Source organism: Rhagoletis zephyria, unplaced genomic scaffold (assembly GCF_001687245.7).
Source record: "Rhagoletis zephyria isolate East Lansing unplaced genomic scaffold, Rhagoletis_zephyria_1.1 Rzeph_scaffold_00147, whole genome shotgun sequence".
Lineage (NCBI taxonomy): Eukaryota > Metazoa > Arthropoda > Insecta > Diptera > Tephritidae > Rhagoletis > Rhagoletis zephyria.
This window is the reverse complement of record NW_016157231.1, coordinates 55,139-67,930: the sequence shown is the minus strand read 5'-3', so window position 1 is coordinate 67,930 and position 12,792 is coordinate 55,139. Positions and strand designations below refer to the sequence as shown.

At 33.1% G+C, this 12,792-nt stretch overlaps 2 protein-coding genes across 2 annotated transcripts in view; both read right to left on the bottom strand.

Annotated features, from left to right (window-relative positions):
- Nucleotides 1-12,792, bottom strand: part of LOC108382429 (PI-PLC X domain-containing protein 3) — a 166,907-nt gene that overhangs the window by 121,669 nt on the left and 32,446 nt on the right. The window lies entirely within an intron of this gene.
- The window catches only part of LOC108382471 (uncharacterized), a 3,092-nt gene continuing 2,975 nt past the window's right edge, over nt 12,676-12,792 (bottom strand). Inside the window, exon 2 of the mRNA XM_017638841.1 lies at nt 12,676-12,792. The gene's annotated coding sequence lies outside the window, so the exon portion shown is untranslated.

Genomic DNA, 12,792 nt, shown 5'->3' with positions numbered 1-12,792 from the left:
ATTCTGATCATTTATGTATACATTTGTCTATATCTATCTCGATTCGTTTTGCCTGTTACAAACAACCGTTATGTGAACAAAGTTATAATACCCTTGTGCACAAGTGCGCTCGGGTATAAAAATACGTGTCAAATTTTACCCGAAGAATGCAAAGAAAAATAATTTGAGCGGAAAAAAACTTTTAGTGTAAATTTTGCATGGACTGACCCATATATACATAGTTTAGGGATAATAAAAACAATATTTCAAAAATATGTAACAAAATCACAAACCGATACGAATTTGCAGCTAATAGTTAAGGCGCTGGCCCAATGCAGGCTTGCTTTGCACGCCTTGCTTACTTTAATTTGCTTTGATTTACTTCAAAAACTCGTTTTGCCAAATGGCGGCTTGGACCGCTGTCAAAGCAGCCAGCTGTGTAGTTAAAAAGTCAAGGTCTGTTTCCTTACACTAAGAATCATTTTGCCATAATATTCCAGAAAATTAAAAAAATAAATAAATACAAAACAATCTTTTCAGATTTATTTTTAAATGAATGTGAATTAATTTTTGCATTTCAAAGAAATTATAATAAATATACATACATACATTTAAACCTATGTGTACATTTATTAGAAACAAAAAACTTAAAAAAAAATCGATTTTTCAAGAGACGACTTACCAGTAATTTGACATCATAAATATCGCTAGCTTTGTGTGAAAGAAAGACAGCCTATGAAAATTTTGTTGATTGCAGAAGTATACGTGTATATTTGTAAACTACTACATAGAATGAATTGGCATATCATAACAGGGGCGGATCAGAGAATTAAACAAACATATNCATATATGTAATACTTCTATATTGCTAGTACAATATGATCACAATGTGTTTTCAATTCGAAATCAAAGAAAGACAGCCTATGAAAATTTTTTTGATTGCAGAAGTATACGTGTATATTTGTAAACTACTACATAGAATGAATTGGCATATCATAACAGGGGCGGATCAGAGAATTAAACAAACATATAAAAATTTTACGGTCTCATGTTTCCTTCAAACCTCAGTTAACGCAAACGAATTTTGTTCAAAATTAAATTTTGGTGCATAAACGCTCTTAGACTGTAATTGCACCTGTGCGGAGTTGACTTGACAACTTGAAGAACGCATGGTCGGACCATAATTCGAAATTTTTTACAGCGAATATGATGTGTATTTACCGCTATCACCGCTAAAAGTGTAAATAAATTCTCGACATACACCTTAAAGTCCAAAAATACGCCACAAAAGAAAATTAAATGACCAATTTCTCATTTGCGGGGCGCTTCGAAATCGACGCATTCAACTTTACGCATATTTTCCTATTCTGAATCGGCATTTCGGCGAAAATTTGCTTTCATTTTCTAAATATTTACTCTCTGTCAGATTTTTGTTCATCTAGACTCTAGGTCCTAGAGTATTTCTGCTTCAAGAAGTAAGTTTTGAAAAAAAAATCCTAAATTTTTTTGCTTTTAGGGCTCGATATGTCGACTTTTGAGGAGGTGTTTTTCCTATCTAATGGCGNTACTAAGTAGAATTCGCCTTTCTGTGTTGCGAAAGAAAGGGGGCCGAAACCCCTTACGTCATCCACAGTATTTTTGCATATAACTCCTTCTGCGCAGGCGGCCTTCGGCCGCGCTTAGGAATTATAACCCTTACTAAGTACAATTCTCCTTTCTGTGTTGCGAAAGGCGGCGAAACCCCTTCAAGTTTATATTTTAGCGATAATAAAATATATATATAGTTTAGCGATAATAAAAACAATATTTCATTAGTATGTAACAAAATCACAAACCGATACGAATTTGCAGCTAATAGTTATTCACGTTGAACTGTCAAATGACCGAATGAAGAAGAGGCGGGTGGTTAATCCAACGAGAAATTATCCACAGTATTTTTGCGAAGAGGTTTCTGCGTAGGCGGTCTTCGGCCGCGCTTAGGGATTATAACCCTTACTAAGTAGAATCCTCCTTTCTGTGTTGCGAAAGGGGTCCGAAACCCCTTCAAGTTTATATTTTAGCGATAATAAAATATTGTATATGGGTCAATCCATGCAAAATTTACACTAAAAATTTTTTCCGCTCGAATAATTTGTCTTTGCATTCTTTCGGTAAAAATATGATACACGTATTTTTTTTATTTTCATTTAACACATACAGTTTCCGAGATATATTTTTTTAACTTTAAGCATGCCAAAAAAGAACTTTTTAATACATGCTTCCGCGCAAACAACCATTTTAATAAAAAACAAACTTAATCTTCGTACCATTTATGACTTTTTCTTCNAAATTTACACTAAAAATTTTTTCCGCTCGAATAATTTGTCTTTGCATTCTTTCGGTAAAAATATGATACACGTATTTTTTTTATTTTCATTTAACACATACAGTTTCCGAGATATATTTTTTTAACTTTAAGCATGCCAAAAAAGAACTTTTTAATACATGCTTCCGCGCAAACAACCATTTTAATAAAAAACAAACTTAATCTTCGTACCATTTATGACTTTTTCTTCTTTCATATGAGTACTACGAGAAGTCGATACAATTATTTTTTAATACAAAAAATTGGATATTAAAAAAATAATAACAATTTATTTTTATTTTTTTCAAATTTATTAATGATTTTGTTTTTTAATTATTTTATTGAAAACTGTTCTTCAAATACTTAAGTAAAACCTGTAAAAATTTAAACAACTGCGAGAGCGCTAAAAACGCGCGCTCTCCTTGGCGTGCACCATCTATCTATGTACTCGTATAACAGGCTGCATGCTCGCAGATGAATTTCTTCGGCATTACATAAAAGACAAGTTCTGAATGTAGTTTTTTTTATTAGGGTTCTAATTACGCCCCTCTACAATAATGAATATGAATATCTACTTTTTATTTGCTTTATTTGCTTTACTATTACTTCNTACATGCTTCCGCGCAAACAACCATTTTAATAAAAAACAAACTTAATCTTCGTACCATTTATGACTTTTTCTTCTTTCATATGAGTACTACGAGAAGTCGATACAATTATTTTTTAATACAAAAAATTGGATATTAAAAAAATAATAACAATTTATTTTTATTTTTTTCAAATTTATTAATGATTTTGTTTTTTAATTATTTTATTGAAAACTGTTCTTCAAATACTTAAGTAAAACCTGTAAAAATTTAAACAACTGCGAAAGCGCTAAAAACGCGCGCTCTCCTTGGCGTGCACCATCTATCTACATATGTACTCGTATAACAGGCTGCATGCATGCTCGCAGGTGAATTTCTTCGGCATTACATAAAAGACAAGTTCTGAATGTAGTTTTTTTTATTAGGGTTCTAATTACGCCCCTCTACAATAATGAATATGAATATCTACTTTTTATTTGCTTTATTTGCTTTACTATTACTTCATCATCAATAGGATGAAGAACAATTCCCGATTGTATTGCTAACAGATTTGAAAATCAAATTCCACCAACCGGATTTGACATATCTCTGGAAGTGTTCATGGTAGAGTACTGGAACTTGGTATGGATATATTATCTGTGGTCATAACCAATAACCGCCTGAGTCGACTCAAGAAAGAATGGAGTTTTATATGTTATCGTATTCTGCAACTACTCTTCCATGTGTATGTGAAATCCCCATTCNTACTCGTATAACAGGCTGCATGCATGCTCGCAGGTGAATTTCTTCGGCATTACATAAAAGACAAGTTCTGAATGTAGTTTTTTTTATTATGGTTCTAATTACGCGCTCCTACAATAATGAATATGAATATCTACTTTTTATTTGCTTTCTTTGCTTTACTATTACTTCATCATCAATAGGATGAAGAACAATTCACGATTGTATTGCTAACAGATTTGAAAATCAAATTCCATCAACCGGATTNGTATGGATATATTATCTGTGGTCATAACCAATAACCGCCTGAGTCGACTCAAGAAAGAATGGAGTTTTATATGTTATCGTATTCTGCAACTACTCTTCCATGTGTATGTGAAATCCCCATTCCGCCAGCTAGGCTATTTAAAAAGTTATGGACGAACATATTTTGGTTTCCCCATTAGGTTAACATTACAATCCAAATGTTTAAAACGTCTTTCTCGAATACAGGTTTTTTCTAATTATGCGGTTACTGTTTATGGCCACAGATATATAAATCGATCCCCTACTCATAGAGAAAATTGTGGCTGNGGTATGGATATATTATCTGTGGTCATAACCAATAACCGCCTGAGTCGACTCAAGAAAGAATGGAGTTTTATATGTTATCGTATTCTGCAACTACTCTTCCATGTGTATGTGAAATCCCCATTCCGCCAGCTAGGCTATTTAAAAAGTTATGGACGAACATATTTTGGTTTCCCCATTAGGTTAACATTACAATCCAAATGTTTAAAACGTTTTTCTCGAATACAGGTTTTTTCTAATTAAAAAAATTGTGGCTTTTGGAAACATCACTACCCAATATCTCGTTTTTGTATAACAATGTTCAGGACTAGGAAGAAGCAGAAAAAAAAATAATTTAAAAGTGCAAGACTATATTAGGCACGCACGAAATTCACAGCATTGAGGCTGAAGAAAATAACAGACTGAAAGTCAAGACTTATTCTTTTTGTAACGTTTTCAAAATAGAAAGCTTTGTAAAACCGGGAAAAGGCGTGCCTCAGCAAATAAAATGTAGATATTCATATACATTATTGTAGAAGGGCGTAATTAGAGCCCTAATAAAAAATAAAAAAATACATTCAGAACTTGTCTTTTATGTAATGCCGAAGAAATTCAGCTGCGAGCATGCAGCCTGTTATACGAGTACATATGTAGATAGATGGTGCACGCCAACGAGAGCGCGCGTTTTTAGCGCTTTCGCACTTGTTTAAAATTTGATTACAAGCGTAATTTTGAACTACCCATTCTGCAATTTTTACAGGTTTTACTTAAGTATTTGAAGAACAGTTTTCAATAAAATATAAAAAAAAATCATTACTAAATTTGAAAAAAAAATTAATTTATTATTTTTTTAATATCCAATTTTTTGTATTAAAAAATAATTGTATTGACTTCTCATATGAAAGCCAAGAAAAAGTTATAAATGGCACGATGATTATCTGTTCATTTGTGTTTGAATCGCTATTTTAAATGACTCTCGGTTTTTTTTTTTAAATAGGTGGTACCCATTAGCCGCTTAATGCACAATACCCTTCGTTTCCCTAATTGCAATGAAAAACAATGTTGTCACCATTAGGCTATTTCAATAAAAAAGTTTTACGGATATCTTGAAATAGGATGATAAAAACACACAAATCAAGTAAAAATACGAAAAGTAGTGAAAAAACAGCGGTATCGTACAAATCGGTAGTATACATACCAGGTTTCTCGGACAGATTAAAAGCTTCAGACATATATGACAAGGAAAACATTAGAATAGCATACAAATCCGCCTATACAACTGGTATGTTTTTTAGCAATATGAAAAGCAAAGTGATAACTATGGACAGAAACAATATTATATACAGGATTCCATGTGCTGGTGATGAAAATAACAAATGTGAAAAAGAGTATGTAGGAACAACAAAGAACAAACTTAGAACAAGAATATCAGGACACCGATCGGACATAAAATGTAGAGCATCCAGTAACACACAAAAACTGCACTAGCGGCCCACTGTGCAGAGAGCGGACACAATCCCGATTTTGAAGCTGTGAGCATATTACAGCAAGAACAACACTATAATAAACGTTTCACATTAGAAATGCTCCACATAATTAACACACCACCAAACAAGAGACTAAACTACAAAACAGACACAGAAAACTGCGCCCACATATACAGACACCTGCTTGACACTGGTAATATCAGTTCTAAACTGCACGACAAACGAGACGGACGTCGTGGAGCTAAAATTTAATTAATGTATGTACGTATTTATGTATGTTTTTGATGTGTTAGCTTTTTCTTGTATGTTAATAAAAAAACTTGTGTAATTGTTGTAGCCCCTGAAGACGATCTCCGGAGGAGATTGGAATATATTGGGAAGGAATGTATTTTCATGTGTTTTAATTTCATCAACACCCTGATCTCAAAGCCGGCATTAAAAAGGATTACTTGATTATCTTGAAATTTGTTTTTGTTTTTTATGACAATTATATTCAACAGTTTTTATTGGGTTGGAGGCCGTTTCTAATGAAAAAATGTTGTGGAAAAACAACAATAGTTTACCCATAGCTACTATTTCGGAGCCCACCACATCTCCTCATTAGACTTCTTCATCGCGGCCACAGGGATATAAACGCAAGCTCAATAAAAATTGTTGAAATCTTAAAATACTTTTTACCATTATTATCTTAAACTAAATGATAGCAAATTTGTATGCATATTTCCCACCAACAGGGAGGGTTTAAACCAAACCAAATAATTTTTTAACTGAATACTAAAAAATATATATATATATACCTACATATATATATATCAGTGGTGGTACTGTCAGGCTGCCTCAAGGCAAATTTTTAACGGCCTATATTTCTTTTGCCATGAAATGTGTTTTTATTTTTTCCTCGCCCTTTTATTGATATTTGGGATTTACTTTTTCTGTTGTTTGCCTTTTCGTTTTGCTTCTATCTTCAGTTTAGCGCGAGATTTCAGTTAGTTAGCGTCGCGAATTTGCTGCAGTGAAGATAAAATTTCAAGTGAAATATAACCAAACTTATATTTGTTTAATTTAATCGAAAATTTAAGTGTGTAAAAGTATATATTTTCTTTATATATACTGTGATTGTGAAAAAATCAACGATCTTATATCAGAAGCTGGGCTGCAAACCGTTTTTGAACCGAACCGGTTTTTGAACCGAACCGTCGCTGTTCTATACTAAAAAACTAACCTTAAATTAACAAAAAAATATAGCCAAAATTGTTAAAATTTCACGTTCTTATTTATTTTTCCACTACTATAAATGTGGATATTTGAATTTGATCTCAATAACAAAGATTTTTATTTTTATATACATAGATTTGTAGGATTTGTATCCTTTACCATAAAAAAAATTGAACCATTTGAACCGAACCGAACCGCGATTCGGGAATACCCATGAACCGGTTCTTGAACAAGTACAAGATTTTTTCAATGGTTCAAACCACTGAACCGAACCGCACCGTTTTTTGGAGTGGTTTGCAGCCCTGATCAGAAGTGAAAATATAATAGCCGCCTGAAGGCAGCCTGGCGATTTAGGTCAAAACTTGCGTTGTCATCACTGCTCTACTTCGTCGTCGTTTTCTGTTCGTGTGTATTCATATATGTAAGCATTATTATCACCCTTATCATAGAACCCGAATTTTTGTAATTCTTAATTCGTGGCTTCGTTACGAAAAAAGAAAAATCGGCATGTTGCAATCCTTGCGGAAAAATGTGCAGCATTGCCAGCTATCAGTTGTTTTCGAAGTCAGCTGTATGAAGGAAAACAAAGTGGAAAGGAATTAAAGAAACACTTATCATGTGCTTGTTTATTGTAAAATTGGTTGCGTTTACATATTTTGAGGAAAATTATGGTTTCTGATGCATTTGCAATTATAGCAGCGGAGTAAGAGCGCGCTATGGCAATGGTTTCACAAAGGTATGCGGAGCTGTCGGGCATAGTAACCATGGGCGCATCTATGTCAGCTTCTGGTTGAATTGTTGAACCACAACCGCCGTGCCTGAAGAACTGGTTCTCAATCCAGTTAATGCAATAACAGCTTCTTCCAAGCCATTGAAAACATGCACTTTGTTGGGTCCACCACCTGATGCGCTTGCTTCTGCCTTCGGCCTCGCTTAGGGATTATAAGCCTTACTAATGAGAATTCTCCTTTCTGTGTTGCCGGAGAAGAGCGCGGAAGCCCCTCTTCTACTGTGAAAAGTACATATACAACATTTACTGTGCATATAACTCTGGCTACTCTATCCACTGTATCTTTGCACAGAACCCACACCGAAATTTAATAATAAACTAGAGCTCGGAAATTTGGAACCTATGTTTTAAATGACCACATGTGCATGTTAGAGTTTTTAGATTCGGATGATGCGTTTGGATACAACAACCCAAAATCATTGTACGAATAACTAAACCGTACCCAAGTTTCTCGATAATGGGCAACAAACATTCTTTTTTGTGCGTTCATATAAAGCAGTGCATAAAAATTTACGTATATGTAAAAGGCAAATTTATCTGTTTAAAAGCACACCACTAATATTTCCTGCAAACACACATAGATTTACATCTTTTTGCTTAATTTTTATCTCGCTTCCGACACAGAATTGTTTTCGTACAAAATTAGGCAAAACAGCTGTCAATAGGAGTGTACTTGTACCCAAAACTATCAAAAGTTTTAGAAAACTTTTGCTGGTTTTGCGTTCTCGTACCCAAATAATTTGCGAAGTATGGGAAATTGAGAGAGCAAAATGTGATAGAGCTGCAAATTTTTGCTGGAAAATTTTTTACCAGCGAAAACTTGCAAGTAAAAAAATCAGGTGATCACAAACAAATGTTTGTTAATAAACCAAAGAAAATATGGCCTTTTTCAGTTATTTATGGAAAATTGTATTATTAATGCTAGTATACAACGAAAAAGTGAGTAAATTCATTAAGCACGTTTGTTGAGTTAATTTTTCGTTAATTTACTATGTATTCATCTCCAGTTTGTTTACTTAAGTGTGTGCTGACTATGGTTGCTGTATGTAATTTTTCGTTTGTACCATAATTTTCCTTTAAATATACCAAAATAGATTAAAACGCAGCATGCTGAAATGTTTTTTTGCTGAAGTTGTCGGTTTTGGTAGGTTTATTGTTGAAATTAAAATTTTATAATTTTAAAGCTACATTTGTAGCTATAGCCATTAAATTTTTTTGGATCAATGTGGTGTTTGGAGGAGATTGTCTTATTTTTGAATGCGTCACCATGTGATATCACAAATAATTGTGAGAAAAATTACTTATTCATTCCGATATAATTAATTTGTATCTTAAAAAGGGTTTTCTTATCCAAAACTATTCAATTGTATAAAATGCCAAATCTTTGGAAAATGTACCAAGCAGAAAATAAATTGCCAAATGAACCACCAGTGGCAACTGTGGAAGTGATCAGCGGTTTCGAAGGTTGCAAGTTTTTGCGTTCTCGTACTTCTGTGGATATTTTGTCTCTTTGAGAGCGAATGCTGCTAAATTCTCAAAATTTATGCTGCTGGATAATTTTGTCCGCTCAATACGAGTACACACCTAATTTCTTACTCGTTCGTTTTTAAGCATGCCATTGTAACGTATTTCGAAAGCTCGAAGATACGATTCGGATTGCAGCATACCATTTCTACGATTCATAGCAAAATCCGAATACGAAAGTGTTGCAGAATAGGGGTGTATTATTTTTTATACAAAAGGAAAGCAGTGGTCGTGTACTCCGAGAAAAAAGGTTTAGACTTTCTGATATTACTGAAGAACAAGTGCTTCAGCCATATATGTAATACTTCTATATTGCTAGTACAATATGATCACAATGTGTTTTCAATTCGAAATCAAAGAAAGGTGCACGCCAAAGAGAGCGCGCGTTTTTAGCGCTTTCGCACTTGTTTAAAATTTGATTAGAAGCGTAATTTTGAACTACCCATTCTGAAATTTTTACAGGTTTTACATAAGTATTTGAAGAACAGTTTTCAATAAAATATAAAAAAAAAATCATTACTAAATTTGAAAAAAAAAATTAATTTGTTATTATTTTTTTAATATCCAATTTGTTGTATTAAAAAATAATTGTATCGACTTCTCATATGAAAGCCAAGAAAAAGTCATAAATGGTACGATGATTAAGTTTGTTTTTTTATTAAAATGCTTGTTTTCGCGGAAGCATATCTATATTAAAAAGTTATTTTTTGGCATGCTTAAAGTTCAAAAAAATATATGTCGGAAACTGTATGTGTCAAATTAAAATAAAACAAGTAAGAAAGTCTTTTGAAAATCAAATTCCATCAACCGGATTTGACATATGGGCATTCCCATGGTGGCGCACGTGACAGTCGTACGATTTCAATGTGATACAAAAAAGGAATACCATTTGTTTTCTTTAACTTTTTTGGGCCATTGTATAGCACATAATTAGCTCTATATTTAACCGAATAATGAAATCAATCGAACTGCTTGGTCCTGAAATATAAGCATTTAAAGAGAGGTTCGTTACGTGACAAAAAATGGAAGTTGATTTTTTCTTTTCTTACAAAATCGCGAAACTCTGCGAATTGTGGATGGCTATTTTCATAAAACTTATTTTAATATGATTTGGAGCAATTCTAGTTGTTTTTAGAGTTTTTTGAATTAATGCAAATTGTTTCAATTCTCTTTTACAACCCCAAGTGTGAAACGTGACGTGACGGTTCGTCACGTGACATAAATTTCCATCGTTATATTTTTGTTAATATTGCTTTTAAATGAATTTTCAACGCAAATAAAACATGTATTTTATGTAGAATATACTTTATATTTTGACTTTAGCGCCAATTCAGGGTCAATTTATTAGAAATCTATGATTTATTATGTTTCAACCACATACGCCAAATTCGAACCAAATCGGACCATAAATACGGTTTTTCGAAATATCTCGACCTTGGCACCACCTAGGAAGACCATTTTATGCAAACATGATTCTACTTACATAGCCAGTATATATTTTAAAAAGCAGACAAATCGGCCCGTAAATACGTTAGATATAAAACTTTTATTTTTTTTGTCGTGGTGGACCTTCCGCTGGAAACACCCATATCTCTGGAAGTGTTCATGGTAGAGTACTGGAACTTGGTATGGATATATTATCTGTGGTCATAACCAATAACCGCCTGAGTCGACTTAAGAAAGAATTGAGTTTTATATGTTATCGTATTCTGCAACTACTCTTCCATGTGTATGTGAAATCCCCATTCCGCCAGCTAGGCTATTTAAAAAGTTATGGACGAACATATTTTGGTTTCCCCATTAGGTTAACATTACAATCCAAATGTTTAAAACGTTTTTCTCGAATACAGGTTTTTTCTAATTAAAAAAATTGTGGCTTTTGGAAACATCACTACCCAATATCTCGTTTTTGTATAACAATGTTCAGGACTAGGAAGAAGCAGAATAAAAACATTTAAAAGTGCAAGACTATGGGCTTGTTCGAGGCACGTAATAAAAGCGGCAATACTGCTGCTCTGATTGTCGTTTGCAACCCTGGTGCAACTGCTCAGCTGATACTTTTCTGATGTTCAGCGCTTGTTTTGCATAGATTGACAAAAATTAATACGCAAATTAAAAATAATGGAGTTTTCTATAAATATTTTGCTGGATAATTTCGAAACGGACGGTAATTTTCTTATGATAATGGCAAAAAAAAGAATGAAGCGCATAAAGAAAAGAAATTGGATGAGACAGGAATTGTGTCGGAGGAGAAATGTGACGAAAACGGTTCACTTTTTTAAAACGATTAAATTGTATCCAAATGACATTTATTTTACACATTTTCGGATGTCCGGTGAAACATTTAGTGTAAGTTGTGTGACTTTGATTTTGAAATAAAAAATTGTAATAGGTATATTTATAGAAATTGAAGACTGAACTCGAACCATTTTTTTCAAATGTTCCCGGTGAGTACTCATTGGAGCAGAGCTTGCACATAACATTATGGAAACTGGGCAATAGTAGGGTCACCTATCGTGAACTTTCTGACAGATTTGGTATTGGAAAAGGAACAGCCCACAAAGTCTTTTTTAAAACCGTTGAAGCTATATGTAAGCTTAAAAACGAGATTTCTTGGCCATCTGCTTCTCAGCAGACCAAGATCATCGAAGATTTCCAAGAAAGCCGGGTGAACTCCTTTCCATTTGTAGTAGGGTGCCTGGATGGAACCCATTTCCACATAAACACCCCGAGGACAGATGCCATAAGCTATTATGATCGAAAAGGAAGCTATTCAATAATTATGCAGGTATGCGTTTCCAAAATATTTCTTATAAAAAAAAATTATATAAGTTGGTATCATATTTCTAGGCATATGCCACAGCGCCTTTCGTTTTTTGGATGTTTTTATCGGCTTTCCGGGCAGCTGCCACGACGCTAACGTGTGGAAAAATAGCCCACTTTACAAAGGAATAGCTTCTGGACAGATTCATCTAGCTAAAGATGCTGTAATTTTAGCAGACTCAGCATATCCTCTTTCCAAATACATAATGGTTCCATACAGAGATAATGGACATTTGTCAAGAGAAGAGAAGCAGTTTAATTACTATTTAAGTTCTACTCGCGTTTTTATTGAGCAAGCCTTTGGAATTTTAAGGCAGAAGTTTAAGATTTTAAATCACATAGATGTGAAATCTCAAAAAGATATTTCAAAAGTCGTGTTAGCTTGTTCAATTTTACATAATTTCATAATACGAAATAGTACAACAAATTTCGAAGTTGAGAATACGTTTGTAAATTTAGAAGATGGAAATAATCCAGTAAATCGAATTACCGGAAAACATCAATGACACTAATGAAGGCGTTGAAAAAAGAAATAATTTAAAGATGTTATTTGTTTCATAATGGTTTTTATTTACATATGTACATGCACACATTTTCCTTTTGTTACATTGAACTCATTTTTATTTTTAATGTCTACATTTGTATGCATATACATATTTGCACTACATAAATTATTAAATAAAATCATATTCATTTCAGATAAACTTTTTTTAAACAAAATTAATTTCTCCGTTTATGTTATTAAATAAAGTCACATTCAATTCAGATAAATTT